At 34.9% G+C, this 22,942-nt stretch overlaps 1 long non-coding RNA gene across 1 annotated transcript in view; it reads right to left on the bottom strand.

Annotated features, from left to right (window-relative positions):
* LOC145293118 (uncharacterized) overlaps positions 1 to 14,325 on the bottom strand; it is a 44,550-nt gene extending 30,225 nt beyond the window's left edge. The window contains exon 1 of the long non-coding RNA XR_013869669.1: positions 14,233 to 14,325. This is a non-coding gene — a long non-coding RNA (uncharacterized LOC145293118). The remainder of the gene's footprint in view (positions 1 to 14,232) is intronic.
* Between the last annotated feature and the right edge of the window lie 8,617 nt (positions 14,326 to 22,942).

Raw genomic sequence — 22,942 nt, 5'->3', positions numbered from 1 at the left:
ATACAAGGTATAAGTGCTTGAACATGCAAAAACAAGAAACTGATGATATTGTCACATATGTGGGTAAAGTCAACGCCCAGTGTGAACTATTTAAATTAAAAGATTTGTCAGTTGACATGTTTAAGTGTTATATATTTGTTCAGGGACTGACAGCACTAAATGACAAGGATTTAAGGTAAAGGATTTTATCGATTATGGAGCAAGATCCAGAAATGAACTTGCAAAAAGTGACAGAAGAATGTCAGAAATTGATAAATGTGAAAAGGGCTACCACTAGGATAGAGGGAAAAACTACATCCCACATCCTAATGGTAAAACAAAAAAACATTTCCCAAGAACAAAGGAAAAGGTTTTGAATATTGGAGCTCTGCGGGTTCGCACTTAAGAAAAAATTGCCCTTTTAAAGACCAACCTTGTGCCAAATGTGATTTAGTCGGACACCGAGCTTCCCAGTGCCGAACTAAACAAAATAAACAAAGACAAAAATTTAAGTCCAAAGTAAATGTGGTGTTGCCAAAAGAAGAAGTGAGACAAGAAATTAAAAGAAAATTTGTCAATACCAAAATAAATGGTCACATAGTGAAACTACTTTTGGATACAGGTATTGATATTTCAATCATCGACAAAGTGACCTGGAAGAGGATTGAGTGTCCAAAACTAGAAAAAACATTAAAAATTGCCAAAGGAGTATCCGGCAAGAGATTAAAATTCATGAGAGAATTTAAGTGCAGTGTATCCCTTGGATCGAAAACTTTTTCTACAAAAGTGTCAGTTGTTTCAGATATAAATTCTTGCCTTTTCGGAATTGATTTGATCGTTTTGTTTGATTTATGGGAGTTACCCATAAATTCATTTTGTAACAATGTGAGTGTAGCTGAAAAAAAAATTCTAAACAAAATGAGGATTTTCTTACGGTCTTAAAAAGTGAATTCCCCAGGGTTTTTTCTGAGGGGTTAGGTATGTGTACTAAGACCGAAGTGAATTTTGAACTAAAGCAAAATGTGAAACCTGTTTTTAAGCCAAAAAGAAACGTGACTTTTTCTTTAAAAGAAGATATTGAAATTGAACTGCACAGACTGCAGGAAAATGGTGTAGTCGAAAAAGTTGACTATTCTGAGTGGGCAAGCCCCACTGTATATGTTAAAAAGAAAAATAAGAGGATTCGGGTATGTGCCGGTTTTTCTCGAGGCCTCAATGACTGTCTTATGAATCATAGTTATTCACTCCCATCACCTGAAGACATTTTTACAAAGCTGAATGGAGGGAAAATTATCTCCAAAATTGATTTATCTCAGGTTTACCTTCAGGTAAAAGTCAGTGAAGAATGTTCAAAGTTGGGAACATGCTATATTTCGGTAAGAAGTAGTAAATTTGACTGTCACAGGCATATGAATCAGCTAAGACCTTGAAACACTGATGACTACAAACAGGCAGAAGATAATGAACTGCCCTTAGAGGTATTGTATGACTCTTTTAATATTCCTCTACTCATAGCACAACCTACTCCAAGAGTAGTATCTTCTACTCCAGGCCACAGTACCAGTTTCACAACCAGCTTCACCCCCTCAAACGGTATTGAGGAGAAAAAGTACAAGGGTGAAAAGAAAAGTTAACTGACTGAGCCCCAGACCTAAAAACAAACGGTATTAAGCAAAATTCTCCAAGGAGAAATTTGCTTGGAGGGAGGTGTTATATGGAGATAGGTAACCAACCCGGAACATTCTACATAAGGAACCGAGTCATTGGTTTTCACCGGACCCTAGAAGCAACAGAGACTTCCTCCCTGAAGATACGTAAATAAACTTCTCTTTCAGTATTCAAACCACAGTGTATATTTATTTATTCCTTTCACAGAATACTTTATCTTTGATTGTCCGAATTAATAGGTCACCTTAGGACATATGAAAATGTTATCTCGTTAATAATTTGATATGCAGTGTATATATATATCCATCCATAAATATACCACCCTTTTGGCAATTTATAAATTCCAAATCTCAGCGACTATTGGTCAGAATTTTACAAATGAAGGCTTGTTGGAAAGATTATGACCTGAATTTGTAGTGCACTGTGACATTTGCCCTTACGATCGCACATTAAACGGGATCATCCATCATCCAAATCCTATTTTTGGCACTTTTTAAACCTTTTAGAAATAAACAACCAACTATTAGATTTTTACAAACTAAGATTGTTTTAAACAACCTTTAGCTTAATTTATGTAATAGCAAGTGTAAACTTTGCCCTTTATGTCGCACATAAAATGGTACATCCATTTTTTTTTCCTAATTTTTTGTCAAATTTATACACCCCATTTCACAGTCCTAAAATGTGTCAATCATAGCTATTTGTTTTCCTAGTTTGGCATATGAATTACAAAATATCTGATATTTTCCTCCAAACCCCTGGCCTTGATGGAGGGGGAACTAAAACTTGCTAATATGATTTTAAATGATCTGAAATAACAGCAAGGGAGACTTGATTCCAAACTTCCATTATATTATTTTAAATTTCTTTACATTATTCTTTTTCTTTTGATGACGAACTTAATCACATCAAGAGTGTACACATTATTGGATAAAGTAGCAGTAAATTCTTTGTTCAGTTTTGTTTTGAACAGATCATAAGGGCACGATGTGTTAGGGTCCAAATTAAATTCACTTTTCGTTTAGTAGGGCAAAACGAATCTCACTGTGTATACAATCCTGTAGACGTGCATTTCCGATATATTGATGTAAGGTAACTGGCTGAAACTTAAACAAGATGTCAGTTTCTGTAACTCTTGCCACATTAGCCAAATTGTTTGAAAGCCTAATGAAAAGATTCAATTCGCTCCTCTAATAACCTATTCCAGCATTTGAAGAACATTTCAGTAGAGTTCTAGTTGATTGTGTTGGTCCTACTTCAAAAGCAAAAACAGGCACCTAAGATTTATTGATCATTGTGGCTATCTCTCTAAGAAATATGAAGGCTAAAACTATTGTCATGGCTTTAACAAAGTTTTTCTGCTTAGTCGAGATTCCTTTAACCATTCAATCAGATCAAAGTTCAAATTTTATGCCTGGAATATTTCAACAAGTATTAAGTAATACAAATTCAGTAGTTTATCATCTCAAACCACAGGATGCTCTTAAGCGTTTTCATCAATCTGTAAAGTCTACATTGTTTCTTATGAGGTAGACAAGAAAATTAATGATGTAAATTGTGTCGTCTGCATCCCAGATCGACGAAAAATAGAAAGGAATATGTCATATTAACATGTTGAAAGTTACATTGACAAACAATATGAAGGTAATATTTAGTTTCAACGTTAATATAAATAGTACAAGTCAATTTAAAGATGATTTAGACAATGATGAAGATATGGTTGTTGGAGAGAAGGACATAGTCAGAGAAATCATTTAAAAAAATCGGAAGTTCTGTCTAATTTAAATGTAAACTTTGAACATTTATCAGATGGGAAAAAGAGAATAAATTCATACTTCGGTCAGTAATTTCAAAAATATTTTTCCTGGTGTTTCTAGAAAAACACCGGTACAGTATATGATCTTCTAGTTGGAGATGAAAAAACCCTCAAACTGCATTTTTATCAAATGTGGCAAAGTAATACAAAACGTGACCTACACAAACGACAGCTCCTCTATCCATTCTGCCGGGTAATGGGATCAAGGAAGGAAAGAGAAAGGAAAAATTTTCGTCTATAGATGGCTTATTAATATACATATGGCATTAATTTGGATATAAGGACAGTGACAGCTGTGAAAAGGACGAATGGAAAAACACAGATGATTTTTTGACAGCTGAGAGAGATAGAGAGAGAAGAGACAGTGATGATTACAGTTGAAGTCAGGAGTTGACAAAAAAGAGTTTGAACGAATATTTATTATTAAAAAAAGATTTATTTTCACTCATCGTGTGAATCTAATTAAGCTTGATCATTTGAGAACAGATGAAATATATGCTGGATAATGACATTATTGAACGAAACGACAGTGAATGGAGTTCTCACTGTATTCTTTTGCCAAAACCTGATTGCACTTAATGATTTGTAAGAGACTTTAAAAAAATAAATGAAGTAACCAAAGTGATTCTTTTGCAATTCATAGACTTGACGACTGTATTGACAATATTGGCGAGGTGAAATATGTACAAAGTTAATTTGATTTGATGAAAGGTTATTGGCAAGTGCCCTTAACTAGCATGGCCAAAGAAATTTCTGCATTCTTGACTCTGGAAGGTTTATACTGTTACAAATTAATGGTGTTTGGGATGAACAATGTGCCTGCAACATTCCAAAGAATGAATTGCCTTCTACGTAATATTCATACATTAATTATTGTAAATGTGTACAGCATGAACTGGGATGAACATTTACACATCATCAACCAATTTATAAGCAGAAAGAAATAAATCTATGCGTGAACCTGAACAAACGTGAATTCTGTCAGGCAAAAGTGAATTACTTGGGTCATACTGTTGGACAGGGATAAGTTAAGTCTATCACGGAAAAAATGAAGGCTATATTAAGATATTCTATTCTAGCAAGCAAAAAATAACTATGAGATTTCTGGGTATGGCAGGATTCTATAGGATATTTGAAGAAATTTATCATCAATAGCAAGTCCTCTCACCGACCACCTTAAAAAAGATGTAGAATAGAAAAGTGGAAGGAAGTTTGTGATGAGGTTTTCAACAAAATCAAGACAACTCTCATTAGTGGTTCAGCTCTTATAACTCCAGATTTTTTAAAGCAATACAGTAATGTTGGAATGGGTGGTACCTTAATCCAAGAAGGTGATGAAGGAACAGAGTAGAGAAATTAAGCATCGACCAGAAGAATTAATCTACTATTGAAAAAAGAATGCTTGATTGTGTTATCAGCTTTACAGCATTTTGATTTTTACACCCATGTTATTATTTCTCCTGTTCTGACCATACTCCATAAACTTTTCTTCACAAGATGACTAACAAAAAACAAAGACTTACAAAATGGAGGCTTCTTTTTCATTAGCAAACTTTAAATAAAATAAACAATGTCATTGCAGATGCTTTATCTAAAATATAACTTTTTAAAAATGTATACATATATGTATTTTTTCTCTCTTTCTTGTATCTATATATCTGTATATATACGGGATATATCATTCCTCACTCGTCTTATTTTATGAGTTTTTCCCCTTTATTATTATTATTGTTGTTGTTGTTGTTGTTGTTGTTGATAATAATAATAATAATAATAATATATATATATATATATATATATATATATATATATATATATATATATATATATATATATATTCAATTTTCTTTTTTCTCTTTTCCCCTTCCTTTCTCCCTGTACATATTTATTTTATGCTAATTGCAAATATGTCCTTCTCATTTTCACCTTCTTTTTAATTTCTTTCCTCCAGTTTCTTTTTTAAAAATCAAAACGTCATCGTTTATCCCTGGTGAGGATGGTGAAAGACATCTTAGGTCTTCTCTGTCGTATATAAATTTTGTACCCATAATAAATTTATATATATATATATATATATATATATATATATATATATATATATATATATATATATATATATATATATCTCTGTGTGTGTGTGTGTATACTACCTGCCTCATGGTCGGGTCACCGGCAACTAAACTAGTACCCCCACCAGACTTGTTTGGTGAAGAGGGTGGCTAGTCTCCCTGAAGTATTAAAAACAAGACCTTCCAAATAGCGAATGAACCCTTTTTCGGGGTCAACAGCCAACTAGCACCGTGTGTGTTTGTGTGTATGTATGTATGTGTTGGGGTGGAGAGGACACCTGTAAGCCGTGGTGAAGGTTACCTTTCTAGGATAAGCAAATCTCTGATTTGAAAAACCATAAAGCGGGAGACCAGTACCCGCATTAAACTGGTCTGCAGTTTATCTTGTAGCCGGTTATCTTACTCTTGCTTGTTGCTGGATCTCAACATTTTGAACCGAGAGAGAGACTTAGCTGTCGTATAAAGCTAAGACTCTGTAACATCATTTGTGTATAGATACTCCCTCAGGCATTTGTCAATAAAAGTTGTCCTGTGGCGATGGAAAAGTTGTGACGCATGGAGGCTTGAAATGCTGGAAGCATGTAATAATTGATTTCAATGACCGTCTTCAGTGTCATGCCTGCTTGAGCGTGTGAATTCACCGGTAGGAGTAAAAATAAAGTCATTTTTGGGCTCATGGACAGTGTCTGAGAGAGTGGCACTCGTCTGACAAGACGTTGCAATCATATATATATATATATATATATATATATATATATATACATATATATATATATATATATATATATATATATAGATAGATATTTCTCATTATTATTATTCGTCATCTTTTATTTAATATATATATATATATATATATATATATATATATAAAATAAAAGATGACGAATAATAATGATATATACACATATATAATTATATATATAATTAGATATATATATATTATTAGATATGTAAATATATAATTATACATATATATATATGTATAAATATATAATTATATATATATGCATTTTTTTTTTTTTTACAAGGCCCAGAAGCCACTCAGGGATAAGGGTTATTGCATGTACAGTACGTTGTATGTTAGTGTTGAGATTTCATAAAGGGTCTACTTAAGGGGGCAGTTCATCAGGAATTTGTTTATGTTGGATTTGAAGACATCCAAGTTGTAGTCAGGTGGGAAACAGGCAGACGGAACAGAGTTCCACTGGCGTGCTGTTCTAAGAAAGAAGCTGTGTTCATGGAATCTATGTTTTGATTTAGGCACAGATAGAGAGTGGGGAAAATTTTTGGCAGTGGCTTCAGCTAGACGGGTGTTTTTCGTAAAAGATTGGCGAGGGGGGACCAGAGATTGGAGCTCAGACGAGCACTTGCCATGGAAATAACGGTAAAACAAAGACAGGCTCGCAACGTCTCTTCTGTGGGAGAGAGGTTGCAGGGAAGAGAAAAGGGCATCCCTCACTAAGCCACAAAGTCTATTTTGTACTCTGTCAAGGCAGGATAGACTATATTTAGCAGCTCCTGCCCAGATATGGCAGCAGTATTCCATCCTTGGACGTACTTGGCTTTTATATAGATAGAGAATTGCATCAGTAGTGAGATATCTTCTGGAGCGGTAGAAGAAACCCACCATCTTTCCAGCAACCCTGGCAACAGACTTTATGTATTGAGCTTCTCCTAGGCGAGAGCCATCCATTTCAATTGATGCCAGATGGGGACCAGAGCATTGATGGTGTAAAGATAGGAGCTTGGTTTTAGATGCATTAAAGGTAACCAGCCACATCTTCCCCCACTGAACTACACGCTCTGATCAGAGGAGAGAGAATCAGAGAGAACTTTGTCATTTACAGTCTTTGATGTGTTGCCGTAGATGGTCGTGTCATCAGCATAGATGTCAACGAGTGATTTAAGTATGTGTTTTGGGAGATCATTGCTGTAGATCAGGAAGAGAGTTGGGCACAGGATGGACCCTTGAGGGACTCCAGCATTAATACTGTGGGCCTCTAATTTCTGCCCATCAACCACTACTCTTATGAGCCTATTTGAGAGAAACGATTTAATGATTGAGAAAACATTTCCCGTAGCTGGAAATATTGTGAAGTAGGCCTTTATGCCATACCTTGTCGAAGGCCATTGATATGTCAAGTGTAATTGCCCTAGAAAGGTAGCCTTTATCGAGAGATTCGCTAATCCTATGAGATATAACTGTTAGCACATCTGCTGTAGATCTTGCAGAACGGAAACCATATTGCATGTCACTAAGGAGGTTATTTCTGCTGAGGTGGTTGACTATTTCTCTATTTAGTATGGATTCCAGCAACTTACTCATGACCCCCAGGAAACTTATAGGTCTGTACTGAGAGGGAAATGACTTTTCACCTGAATTCTTAAACACAGGGCATACTGATGAGATTTTCCAGGGTGTTGGAAAGCACTTCTCCTTAAGGCAACGCTTAAACAGTTTTGTAAGTATGGGAGCAAGTTCAGGTTGAAGCTTTTTTAACACTATAATTGGGATGCCATCAGGGCCAGTTGCTTTACTAGAATCAAGGTTCTTTATTAGCTTGGTGACCTCACGCACAGATATTTGTATATTACCTAGCATGTTTTGTGTTATAGGAGGAAATATGGGGAGTTGATGGCCTTCGTCACATAGGATAGAATTAACTGCAAAGTTCTTTGCAAATAGTTTGGCCTTGTCTGATGCTGACGAGATGACCTCTGGTCCATTGATAATGGTTGGGATAGAACGCACACTTCTGTTCAGAATCCTATTTGTTATTTGCCAAAACTGGTGGGAACCAAGCCGCTGATCAGCTACTTTGGATTTAACAGACTGAGCATATAGCTCTCTTGCATTTTTTATTACTCTTTTACAGTGGTTGCTGGCATTCCTGAAAGCAGCTTTAGTCTCAGTGCATCTATTACGTTGGTAGTTATGGAAAAAGTGATTTCTGTGCACAATGGTAGCAGCACATTCAGGGGAAAACCATGGCTGGCTGTTAGTTTTTTGTTGGAATTTTTTAGATGGTATGAATCGGTCTATGCCTACAATTAACCATTCGGTTAGGTCTGATACTATAGAGGACACTTCCTTTTTAAACATGGAATGCAGCAGTAGATCAGACATGAATGTACGGAAGCTATCCCAGTCATGGAGTATCGGTATACAGTATGCTGGAGGGGTACGTCTGGGGACTTATTACATTTCATTTTTATCTTAACTGATACAATGGAGTGGTCGTAGGATCCTAGAGGAGAAAGAACAGTGCATGAACATAGCTCTGGGGAGGTTGAGAGAAAAAGGTCTAGAAGGCTTGCAAACTGACTGGTAGTATCGGGCACTAGGGTGGGCTCGCGAACAATCTGAGTGAGGTCATAGGCAATGGCAAAGTCATGACAGAACCTCCCCTCGTCATCTGTCTTATTTGAGTGGGTCAGCCATTCCACGTTATGGACATTGAAGTCACCACAAATGTGAATGTTAGCCGAGGGATGAGCAGACAGGATGTGGTCTATTTTCTCAGATATACTTTTAAAGATAGTAACTCCGCTGTTGTGGGAGCGATAGAGGGCAAATACAAATGCAGTGGTGTAAGCTAGTGCAACCCGGAAGCACATATATATCCCTGCCACACGGGAAGCCATCTTTAATGTAGGCACATATTCCATGCCCATGGCGATCTTGGGGGTCAGATTTCGTTGTTAAGTTAGAGTATCCGTTAATTATGAATTCATCTAGGGAAGTGGTCGGCCCTATTCCAGTTTCACTTAGAAAGAATATGTCCGGTTTCGTCTCCTGTAATTGGGTTTCAACCTCTGGATGGTTGGAACGTAGACCCCTGATGTTGGAGAAGGAGACAAGGTAGTAGGGGTCTACGTTAGAAGATGGGGTTCTAGGTTTATTCGAGTTTTTGATAAATATATAATTATATATATAATTATATATATATATATGTATATATATATATATATATATATATAATCATATATAAATATATGTATATATATATTATATATATATATATAATTATATATAAATATATATAAATATATATATCTATATAGTCATAAAACTCAAATGACCTTGTAGCAGGTGTTGTAATCCAACATCCGGTTTACGACTTCCAGTTGTGCATGCGTACATAAACATAAACCCATAACAGTGTAAACAAATAAACACAAATCGCTGGACCGGTTTCGTTCGAACAAAGGCTGTCCTTAGAAAAGCGAATATCTTAAATTTATTGAATAAAAAACTTCAAGATATGGGAAGCAAACGCAAAATGTGATGTCAAATAATACGTATAATCATCGATCTGTTTCATATATATGACATATATTATACTAAACAAGCGGAGGTACCCGGCGTTGCTCGTTTTTTTTTTTTTTTTTTTTTTTTTTTTTTGAGGTGTGTTGTTAAGTAAAAATAAATTCGTTTTAAATCTAAAAATAAAAATAAAAACGATGTTAAAATTCTTTAAGAAAGTCGACAAAAAAAAAAAAAACAGCAAGCAAACGTAAAACTTCTTTAAAAAGGAAATCGGAAAAACAGAAAGCATAATTCAGGGGAAAAAACGATGGGTGTGTTTGGAAAAACAAAAACAAAAAAAAAAAACGGCGAAAAACGAAAAAAAAAAAAGGCATAAATAACCCTTCGATTCGGTTAACTCCATGGTGCGTTTCACCCAGTCCATTCCGTTTTTTTTTAATCAACTACAAAACGAAATGAAGCAAAAAAACAATGGCATAAATAACCCTTTGATTCAGTTAACTTCATGGTGCGCTTCAACCAGTCCATTCCAGTTTTTTTAATCAACTACAAAACAAAATAAAGCGAAAAAAAAATGGTATAAATAACCCTTCGATTCAGTTAACTCCATGGTGCGTTTCACCCAGTAGAATGAAAATTCCATTCCAGTTTTTTAAGCAACTACGAAGTAAAGAAAACCCAAACTGCCGTTCCTTCGTAACTGTCTCTAGTGGACGATCCTGCAGCGGTGTTAAGTGGTGGCAGGCGAAGGAGGAATTTATTAGAGAGAAAAGATTTTACCACTTCCATTGATCTTAACTGATTTTGGCCGTGAGCTCTCAGCAAATAGAATATAAGAATCTACGATTATCGAGGAAGTGGATAGGCCTATAACACACCTCAGATATTTTGCTACAGTTTGTGCATATTACATTTGCATGAAATGTCTTGATTTTTAATCCTATTAAGATCAAAATCAGAGGGGAAAAATGAGTTCATTTTTTATATATAGGGATAATCAACACGACAATAAAACTTATTGTTTTACTGTGCACGTTTTCTGTGTCATCATTTTCTTTTCGCGTTTAAAATATCATAATACACACTTGTTAATACTTTCTGTTTTTTTTTTTACATCGTTCATTTCTGTATCACGTTTAAGTTATTTTAACGCAATTTTCTAATTTAATTTAACCCGTTGATAACCATAAGATCATTTTACAACGGCGATTTACCCACCGCCTTCCTCTTTTTTAAATTAATAATCCATTTTTAAATACACCTTTCTTAAAAACGTTCATACATTTTCTTCTACACTACCAACTTAAATAAATAACCCCGAAAATGTTTTTTTAAATTGCGTTACAAATAAATAATCAACGTGAAAATAAAACATATTGTTTTACTGTGTACGTTTTCAGTTTCCCAATTGTTTTTTTTTCGCGTTTAAATTAAAATATATATTAAAATTTGAATTTAACTTTAAGTATTATGGTATCTGTTCAGTGCACATTTACCTATAAGTATGGCAAACCACTTATAATTAAATGGCTTTAAGTTTTTTTGTTTTTTTTTCAAAAATAAACAATTATGAACAGAACGACTCATAGAAATCTATCTATATTCTTTTTTCATTCTAATATACTTTCATAGACATGTTTCTGTTATGTAACAAAAAACTATTTTCTTACGTCACAAGTGTCACGCTCATACATTAATTCCATAGTTAATATAACATACTGACCCAACCAGTCATGGGTAGTCTAGTATATATATATATATATATATATATATATATATATATATATATATATATATATATATATATATATATATATTTGCTTATATTATATATATATTATAAATATTATATATATATATAATATATATATTATATATATATTCTATATATATTATATATATATTATATATATAGTATATATATATATATGTATATATTATATATATTATATATATATTCTATATATATTATATATATATTATATACTAGCAGGGGTACCCGGCGTTGCCCGAGTGTTTGTTTCCAGGACGGGGGGAGGGAGTTTTAAAAAATGTTATGGTAGGTAAGTAGGAAGGATCAAACCCGGAGTCATGAGTAAAAGTAGGAAAATAAAGTGTGAAAAAAAAAACAAAAAACATCTGCAACGTTAACAGTTCGGCCACCAAGAAAAGTCCATTCCAGTTGTTTAGAAAAAAAAAAAAAAAAAACGACTACGGTAGGTCGGCACGAACGTGAAAATATAATGTGAATTGTCCAGCACGCTAACCACTACGCCACAGAGCACTGCAGCTTAGTTTAGTGATTTTAAATAACTTCACATGAAAGAACTATGAAGCCAAACCGGTGTTCTCTTCTCAACTGTTCCTTGTGAACGATCCCCAAACGGTGTTAAGTGGTGGCAGGGGGAGGAGGAATTTATTAGAGAGAAAATATTTTACCACTTCCATTGATCTTAACCGATATGTATATTATATATATATATATATATATATATATATATATATATATATATATATATATATATATATATATGATATATATATATATATGTATATTATATATTTATATATATATATATATATATATATATATATATATATATATATATATAGTATACTAGCATGGGTGCCTGGCGTTGCCCGGCATTGCACGGGTATTTGGAGGTGTATGCTGATAAAAAACAAAAACAAAACAAAAACGGTCAATTTTTTAAACTTTGCCCCCTATTATGACCTCTTAAAATGTATTGTTTTGGGCTCAAATCACGATATTAAGTTAGATCCATGTCCAAGGAACCTATATCTAAAATTTCAAGTGTTTAGACCCCTAATTATCGGAGGATTTTGGTAGAGTTCTCAAAGGTCAAATCGTTGAACTTTGACACCTTAACAGCCAAATTTCTGGCCGAAACCGATCACGTAGATTTTCCCAAATCTCAGTACCCTGTATATCAAATTTTGAGTCTATAGACTGAAAATTAACAGAGTTATTGCGAAGGAAAATGTACACAGACACACACAGCGACAGACAGACACACAGGCACGTTCACTTTTATAGATATACTAGCATGGGTGCCCGGCGTTGTCCGGGTGTTTGGAGGTGTATGTTGAGTAAAAAACAAACAAAAAAACGGTCAATTTTTTAACTTTGACCCCTATTATGACCCCTTAACATTTATTGTTTTGGGCTCAGATCAAGTTATTAAGTTAGATCCATGTTCAAGGAACCTATATCTAAAATTTCAAGTGTTTAGAAACAAAATTGTCGGAGGATTTTGGTAGAGTTCTTAAAGGTCAAATCGTTGAACTTTGACCCCTTAACATCCAAATTTCTGGGCGAAAATGGATTACAAAGATTTTCCCAAATCTCAGTACCCTGTATATCAAATTTCGAGTTTGTAGACTGAAAATTGACAGAGATATTGTGTAGAGAAATGTACACAGACAGACACACACAGAGACAGACATTCTCTCTCCACGTGTGACTTCTCGTTACGGCTGTGACGTCTCTAACATGATTATCCTCTATAATGTGCTCTTTCTCCTTTTCATAGTCCTTCTTTATCGATGACGTCATTTCACATGCATTTGCATTCGCGCATCTAGGTTCTGTTACAGCTGGACATACAGACATGCTTATAAATGCCCTTCATAGATGACGCTTCTTTTTAAATTTTGTGAGTAGATGTAGCATGGAGCTATTGATTTGACTGCAACCCATTTCGGTTCGATACAGAAAGAAATGAAAAAGGAAAGAGTAAATTAAACTAATGGAGAGAGAAAGTAGCCTCTACAAACTAGTAACTTTTTACGCTCGTTGTATTACATTTCTGTTTAGTTACTAAGAAAAAAAAAAAAAAAAAAAGAAAGAATGGATGATCAAGTACAAGAAAAGGAAAGGCAGTAACTCATTGTGCTTACTACTTTCTTCTTCTTCTTCTTCTTCTTCTTCTTCTTCTTCTTCTTCTTCTTCTTCTTCTTCTATCTCACTCATTGAAAAATAAGTGGCTTCAAGATTTAGGGTCGGTGTGGGGACTTTGAGATATTAAAAGCCCTAAAGCATAAGTTTCATTAGTTTCAAAATAGATCCACCACTTTCATTTACTCTATCTGTGCCTAAAACGAACGATAATTCCATAAGCAAAGTTTTTTTCTTAGGACTCCCTGTCTGTGGAACACAATATCACGGGGATACCTTCCAGCTGACTACAACATAATCGCTTTCAAGTTCAATGTAAAGAAGTTATTGTTGGACCGTTTTCTTAAATAATCAAATTATCTCAAGTTTCCACCACTACTGATCATCACAGTGGTGTCTTACTGATCACCTGACACACATTAACCTTTGTCCTTGAATGACCTTCGGGCCTTGATAAGTGGTGATTTCTCTGTAAAAAAAAACAAAACAAAAAATAAACACTTCTTACCGACATTACCTGTCTTAACTCCATGGATTTTCTACATGCACAGCTAGCAGCAGCAGGAGCAGCAGCAGCGGAGTATTACATTTTATTTTTTTGTTGTTAAATAAATGCTAGGATTAGAGAGAGAGAAAAAAGTCAAGGTTTATCATTATTCAATGCCAGATGTTTCTCTCTCGAAGTAGTAATTCCTTTTCCAGCTGTCAATTACAATAATTGTAGCAGTCATAAAAATATATATATATATATAAATATATATATCAACGGCTTTTAACGATTAGTTTTATTTGACAATTTTTTATAAGTACAGAATACGTTGAATTATTCTTGTATCCTTCCTTTTTATTATTTATTTATTTATTTTCGGAAATTTTCATTAATTCTGAATCCAAATAACCGGTATGTAACTCTTTTTTTTCCTTTCTGGTTCAATTATAAAAGTTTAACAACTCAGTCAAAAGACACAACAATTTTATGGAATAAGTAATGCTTCTGACACAGTTCCAGTTGTTTCATCTAGCTGAAATTTTGTATGTGCAATGATTTATATCTCTCTGTGTTAGATGGAAATAACAGCTCTGAACTAATTGTGGTTTCTGATTTATAGGTGGCTGAATCAAGTCACGTGTGAAATGGAGCCTGTTGAGTGTTGTGCAGTAATCCGGTTTTTGTGTTTGAAAAGATGCACACCACAGGATACTTTTGATGAAATGAAAAAATATATACTCCATCATGTGATCTTGTAAAATACTGGCATTGTGAATTCAAACATGACCGTAAATTTGTGGAAACAGCTCTCAGACCCCACCCCACCCTCCGCTTCTGCCATTGATGAGGCAAATGTCAGTCAAATGTAAAACCTATCATTCATGACGATTTGTATATGCATAAGGTATCTGCTAACACCTTTCCAGAAGTGAGAATGCATAAAGTGCTCAAGGATGAATTTGATGTGCCAAGAAAATAAGTTATAGTTTTTCAACTGATTACATGGCATGAAATCTAGGTCTACTAATATGATCCAGAGACCAAAGACCAGACAATGTAGTGGAACCACTTGGAGTCATTATTTTCAAAGAAGGCAAAGGCACTTACAAGGTCATTCTCACAGTCTTCTTGAACCAGAATGGAGTAATGGTGACAAATTATCTGGCAAAGGGTGCCACAATTACAGGAGCCTGCTGTGCTTCACTTTTAATAAAATTAAGAGAAGCTATCAAAATCAAAAGGTGGGGCAAGATCAGCAAAAGGATTCTCCTCCTGCAAGACAACACTCCAGCTCATATCCCGCATATCACCAGCGGCGGTTTGCTATGAAATCCTACCCCATCCCTTAACTCTTATAACCTTGCAACCTCTGACTTTCAGCTCTTCCCAGCCATGAAATTGTTTTTGACAGTTTTCCAGCTGATGCAGCCTTGATTTCGAAACTCAGTTTTGGTTGGAAGATTAATTTGGGTGTTCTACAAAAACAATCTCCAGAGATGCATTAAACAATGGGAGAAATGTGTTACTCTGGGTGGTTCCTATGTAGAAAAAGATTAATAACTGTGCTAAGTTGTGTAGCTCTATTGCTATGAAAAGTGGGTCAAGAGCATTAGTTATTAAATGCTCCTCATAACTTGCAAGAACATTTTGGTTACATTAGCATGTGGCCAAAATTTCTTCAAAATTCTTCATTATTGTGGTCAAATCACATTTATTTTAAGTCTTTGAAATAGATGTTTCTGATTTTTTTTAAAACGAGGATTAATAACGTGTATTATTTATTTTACAATTTTCATCTTGACTATTATATTAGCATAGATAGAGATTAAAGAAAATTAGTCGAATTACTGTTCTCCTCTTGAGTGTTATTCTAATACTCCATCTGTGTGTCCTTGTTGGTTCTGAATTTTAAATTAATATAAATCACAAAAACAATTTTGTGTTTTTACAACTATTATATATTGTTTATAAAAATGTGTGGTTTATTTCAAAGATTAACCTCTTACCAGGTGCATTTTCTTGAACTCGTAAATCTTTCTGTTGAACTTGCGAATTTTGAATGGAACCCCTTATTTAATCCACAAAGGTAGTATGTTCTCATTCTGTCAGTCATGACTGGGTAGAAATCCTAAGTAATTCACAGTTATATTCCTAGTATTGTTTGCACTGAGGATTGAAAAGTGTTACTTAGAACTGAATTTTTACCTAGTACTTTATCTGTTACGCTGTTTGAAATTCTGTGCAGATTCCCGAGTTTGACAAAAAGATAAGAACAGTAGTCCAAATAATCCAAATTGTCAATCCTCATCTACAAAAATTCAGAAACATGCAACTTTTTCCAGTCGCTAACAAAATTCGTCTTTGGAGTAACAAAGAATTTTAAAAAATAGCTAAAGGGTGTTTTTTTTTTTAGAGGCAACGAGGTTCAAATTGACAACACTTTTTCTTTAATGGCAGATTTGGCAATTATCAGTTATTTTGAATTCAACTTGGTTTGGCAATTTATCATGAAAGAAACTGACACCCCAGCAGCATTTTGAAATAAGATGAATTTATTGAGAGAAACATTTTAATAACAAATAATTTCATGAAATGGACTTGCCAACTGGTCACCTCCTTTGTGGGATTTAACCTCATTAGATTAGGTATTACAATAAAGCTAACTAGGATGCCATTATTACAATAAAGCTAACTAGGATGCCATTATTACAATAAAGCTAACTAGGATGCCATGAGGGATCACATCAGAGATGCTCCAAGGGGAAATATCTTTTCCTGCTGAACAGTGCACAAATGAGACTACTGAATTGTTTAAAGCGGCAATTGAAGCACATGCTCCCACATGTAAGTTCTATAGCAAACCACACTCTCCCCAATGGATTACTTCTACTTGTGCAGCTGCCATTGCTCAAAGACAGCATGCATACCGTAGATTTATCAGACATAAATTCAGTACAAACAGACAAAAGTATACAGAAGCTAGAAGTAATTGTAAGAAGGAAATAGCCACAGCCAAGACAGAATATACCAAAACCACCAGAAAATGCATTGAAGTGCAGAAATTAGGAACTCGGGACTTCTGGAAAATCTATAACAGTGTAGTAAATAATGGGCAATCAAAATTCCTGCAGTATCCAACAATCTTGAGGTTGTTTGCACGGCAACCAAGAAGGCTAATCTGCTTGCCCGTCAGTTTGCCTCCAACTGTACTTTGGACGCAGCAAACCGCTCCCTCTCAGATTTTCTTCTGTGGACAGAAACCACACTAGATGATCTGAAAATCACCCCTTCTCAAGTACATGATATCAAAAAAAAACCTAAACATCTGAAAAGTATGTGGACCTAATTTTTTCCTGGCTGTACTATTAAAAAAATGCTCCGCTGAAGTTGCTCCTGCTCTCTCCAAACTTTTCAACAAATGCCTTAACAAATCTTGCTTTCTTGACTGCTGGAAAATTGGTGGTACTAGTTTATAAGAATCCTGGTGAAAGAACTGACCCATTAAATTATCATTCCATTAGCCTCCTCCCTCTTTTCGCTAAAATATTTGAGTCCATAATTAATCAAGCTCTAGTCCACCACCTCACAGCTGCTAAACCTTTGTCCGACCAACAGTATAGGTTTAGGCAAGTCAGTTCTACTACAGATATCCTAACTGTAATCTCTGAGCATATATACCATGCACTGAATCATGCAAGGGAGGCTAGGGCAGTAGGCCTAGATATATCTAAGGCTCTTGATGGGGTATGGCACGATGGTCTTCCCATGAAAATAAGATCCTATAGTATTACTAGATGAATACTTAACAGATTTAAATTCTTCTTAAATAAGAATCCAGGTTGTTCTCGATGGTCATATGTCAAAACAATATGATATAAATGCGGGTGTACCTCAGGAGTCGATCCTTGGCCCTTTATTATTCCTGATATTCATAAATGATGCTCCTGATTAAATTGTCTATGAGATGTGTATATTTGCTAATGACACCACTTTCCATAACAGACATGAGGGGAAAACGAATGAACACATATCCAAGACAATGGCAGAAACACCAGAGGAAGGCCTCCAGTCTGTAATAGAATGGGGACAAAAATCGGCGTTCACATTCAATGCTGCCAAGAACAAGCTTTTTTCCTTTAATAACAAGAAACCTACTCAACCACTAATAGCCATGGTTAATAGCACATTACCTGCAAGTACTTTATTCAAACTCTTGGCTTAGCGTTCACAGGGAACATGAGTTGGAACAGATATATTGAGAGCATTGCTAAGGCTGCTGCAAAGAAGGTAGACTCTCTCTACCGTGCTAGAAAGTTACTTATGCCTAAGAGTATCCTGTATTTCTACAAGGCCACCACTCACCCATGTATAGAGTATTGTTGTTACATTTGGGTTGGTGCATCTGTCACTAATCTCTCCCTCTTAGAGTTCAAAAGAGAGTCGCCAACCTAATAGGTCCCACACTATCATCTGCTGTTCCATCGATGAAATGTTGCATCTCTCTGTCTGCTTTATAAATATTTTAATGGTGGATGCTCCAACGAACTACAAGCACTTGTGCTCCCTCAATGGAAATACCCTCGACAAACCTGACAAGCAGCAAAATCTCGCCCCTACACAGTAGAAATCCTAAGATGTAAGAAAGCCTTCTACTCTAATAGTTTCTACCCTAGGACTGCTAGACTTTGGAATTCCCTCCCGGGTTCCTGCTTCCCTGACTGTACTGACATGCAGAAGTTAAAGTGTAATGCAAACAAACATCTTGTTGCTTAACTCCCTACATAGTACCCCGACAAATTATGTTCCAGATAGTAGCCCCCTACATTAAAGTGGCACTTCTCCTTGTTTTAGGGTGAAAATGGAAAAAAAAAAAGAAAGATTATATTCTTTGAGGATATATAAAGTCCCATGCCTACACAGATAAATCAAACACAATAGACGACTTGGAAAACAACATTCGACGTTTTATTGTTGAAATACAGCTTAATTTAATGCACAGAGTTTGTGAAAATTAAAATTCTAGATCAGGTGTCTCCAAAGTTTTCGAACAAGAGGTATAGAGTTGAGTGGACCAAAATAATAATAAAAATGACCTGGACATGTTTTATACTGTTTTTCTTTTTAGTGAAACTTCTTTTTTTTTTTTTTTAATTTTTTTACATAGGGGTCACCGCTTATCAAGGCCCCGAGGCCACTCGAGGATAAGGGTTAATGGGTATACATTAGTCATTGGGATTTTAGCGTAGTAAACATTAGTGGGAATTTTGTAACTTGGATTACTTAGGGGGACGGTTCAATAAGAACTTGTTCACGTTGGACTTGAAGACAATCAGATTGTAGTCAGCCGGAAAGCAGGCAAAGGGAATAGAGTTCCACAGGCGAGCAGTTCTAAGAAAGAAGCCCTGTTCATGGAATCTACGTTTAGGTGTAGGCATGGATAAAGAGTGTGGGTAATTGTTGATAGTGGTTCTGGAAAGACGAGTGTTTTTCGTGAAAGTCTGGTGAGGGGGACCAGAGGTCGAAGTTCAGATGAGCACCTGCCATGAAAATAACGATAAATCAGGGACAGGCTCGCTACGTCTCTTCTGTGGGAAAGGGGTTGCAGAGAAGAGATAAGGGCACCCCCCCACTAAGCTGCGAAGTCTATTTTGAACTCTGTCAAGACAGGATAAGCTGCTTCTAGCAGCTCCTGCCCAGATGTGGCAACAGTGCTCCATCGTTGGCCAAACATGGCTTTTATATAGGTAGAGAATTGCATAAGGAGTGAGATATCTACTGGAGCGGTAGAAGGATCCCACCATCTTTCCAGCGACTTTGGCAATTGATTTGATATACGTGTTCCATTTCAGATCAGGAGTAAAGATCAAGCCCAGAAGCTTGTCAAAACATGAAGCCTCCCCAAGACAAGAGCCATTCATTTCAATTGATAGCAGCTGGGCAGCAGAGCGTTGATGATGTAAGGATAGAAGCTTGGTTTTAGATGCATTAAAAGTAACCAGCCACTTGTTTCTCAATTGTACCACATGCTCAAAATCAGAGGAGAGAGTCAGAGAGAACTTGGTCATTTACGGTCTTCGAAGTGCTTCCATAGATGGTAGTGTCGTCAGCATAAATGTCTATGAATGATCTAAGGATGTGGTCTGGAAGATCATTGATGTAGATCAGGAAGAGAGTTGGACCTAGGATCGACCCCTGAGGGACTCCAGCATTAATACTGAGAGCCTCTGATTTCTGCCCATCAACCACTACTGTTAAGAACCTATCAGCGAGAAATGATTTAATAGTTCAGAAGACATTTCCAGCTATACCATGACTGGAGATCTTGTGAAGTAGGGCTTTATGCCATACTTTATCAAAAGCCTTTGATATGTCAAGAGCAATTGCCCTAGAAAGAAAGCCTTCATCGAGGGATTCGCCAATCCTATGAGATATAACTGTAAGCACGTCTGCTGTAGATCTAAGAAGGTTATTTCTGCTGACATGGTTGACTACTTCCTTGTTTAGGACAGATTCCAGCAGCTTACTCATGATGCATAAGAGACTTATTGGTCTGTACTGAGAGGGAGATGAGTGATCACCTGAGTTCTTAAATACAGGGCATACTGATGAGATTTTCCAAGGTGTTGGGAAGCATTTCTCCTGAAGACAACACTTAAATAACTTGGTAAGTATGGGCGCTAGTTCCGGTTGAAGCCTTTTGACTACTCTTGAAAACCTTTTAATCATTTTCTGAGCCAAAATAAAAACCAATACATTATTTTCATATATTTCCATTTTAAAATTTTCCCTGATTATTTTTATGTTTTTAATAAAATCTTTGCAGGCGGATTAAAAACTTTGGTGGGTCAGATCTGTCCCGTGAGCCATAGTTTGGAGACCCTGCTCTAAATTATGCCTCATACATTTAAGCCATGGGGCCATATGCCCACACTTGAATTTGAATTATAAATGCCTAAAATTAATTATTGGAATAGACCATATATTTGTATAAATAAAAATTTTTGGTGCTTATGCATCTATATTACTGTGCTATTTTTAAAAAATAGTATTTTTAAGTTAAATTCAAGTTTTACGATATCTTTTTTTGATTAAATTGTTAGGTGAAAGTACAGATTTATTACAAAACACCTTCCCCTCCCATGTTAAGAATGGCTTTCTAAATAATAACATTATTTCAGCACTAACATAAGTGCATAAGTACTACATATTTTTTCTGTGATTTATTTTAATTTAAATTTTGCCGCCTGAAAAGACCTCTTCAGAACCAACAAGGAAATGAACAAATAATAATCCAGGAAAGTAATTCATGCAATAAAATTCAACAAAAATATCTTTCTTTTAGCTTTCCACCTTTTACAATGTATTCCTCTTTTAAAGGGTGTCTTCTGATCGTATTATCATAAGTTTATCAGAAGTCTCGATCATTAGTTACTGGACTAGAGTATTAAGACAATATCTTGAGATTTTAACTTGTTTTCTGTTGAAGAGTGTGAAGTTTTTCCTGCCTTTTTTTTTTTTCTTAAATCACTTAAAACTTTTAGGATTTTCTTCTCTTGAAATTTAAAATTTTAAAAACCTTTCATTAAAAAGCTCTCTGAAAAATTGATTGAAAATTAAACAAAATACTGGTATAACATTAGATTTTTGCATGATTGGTGACATTTATTGGATCAGTTCCTACCGGTATTTTGTTTAATTATACTTATGGAAGCTTCTTTATTTGTTCTAACTGAACAGAGTGGAAACTGGGGTTGTTTTGAACAACAGAAAAAAAAAACGCTTTAAAATAAGTTAAAACACAAATCAATTTATTCAAGTAAGTTGATGTATTTTGTAGTTGTCATTACCAAAGTATGTTTTTGGTGTAGCAAAAATAAATAAATAAATAAAGCAAAGTCTAGATAATAGAAGTAAAGTAACAATAAACAAAAGGGAAGCAAAATATAAAAAAGGAGCAAATGAAAACCAAAAAGTATATCAATTTAGTCAAGTTTTATTAAAAGAAATAAAAAGCTAGTTGCTTTTATTTCCCAAAGCAAGGGTTAAAAATTAACCTTAAGTGCCAATTGCAAAAACATGAAAAAAAATAGAACATACAAAAAAGGGGTCTATTTAGAGACTAATACTAGAATTAATTCTATCGAATGAAACGACAAAGTTAAATTTATTGCCCAGACGATAGTAACAAATTAAAACGGGACAATATACGTTGTTCCTTTCAAAATAATGATACAAAAAACAGTTTTACTTGATATGTAAAACACTAAAAGGAAAGGAACATGCAAAAAATGGTCTTTAAAAATGTCCTTTTTCTTTCAGTCTTTCTTTGAGAGGCTCTCTCAATCTTCTAGAACCTTCTGGTTCTAATGGGTTTTTTTTTTCTTTTAAAATAAAAAGGTCGTTATAAGAAAGGAATTTTGGTTAAATTGTCAAGACAGTTTTTTCCCTGGAAATCACATGTGCTGATGATCTGCTCGCCTTTTTGTCTGACAGGACAACATATTTATTTTCTCTTTCCTACAGAAAAATATCTCAGTTTCTTCGTTGGTCCTTTTTGAGACTAATAGTTTATAGTTTCCTAGTTAGTAAGGCTCTGTGACCTTATAATTAACCGGAAATAAAATTGTAACCTCAACGTTATGTTTGATGTAAAAAAAAAAAAAAAAGAAAAAAGAAGAAAGGTTTTTGACGGAGCTCGAAGCCCAGCGTCTTCTGGTGATACCGGCTA

The sequence above is a fragment of the Euprymna scolopes genome, chromosome 14 (assembly GCF_053919585.1).
Source record: "Euprymna scolopes isolate OS-2025 chromosome 14, ASM5391958v1, whole genome shotgun sequence".
NCBI classification, from domain to species: domain Eukaryota; kingdom Metazoa; phylum Mollusca; class Cephalopoda; order Sepiida; family Sepiolidae; genus Euprymna; species Euprymna scolopes.
The sequence above is the reverse complement of the archived record's forward strand: the minus strand, read 5'-3'. Positions and strand labels throughout refer to the sequence as shown.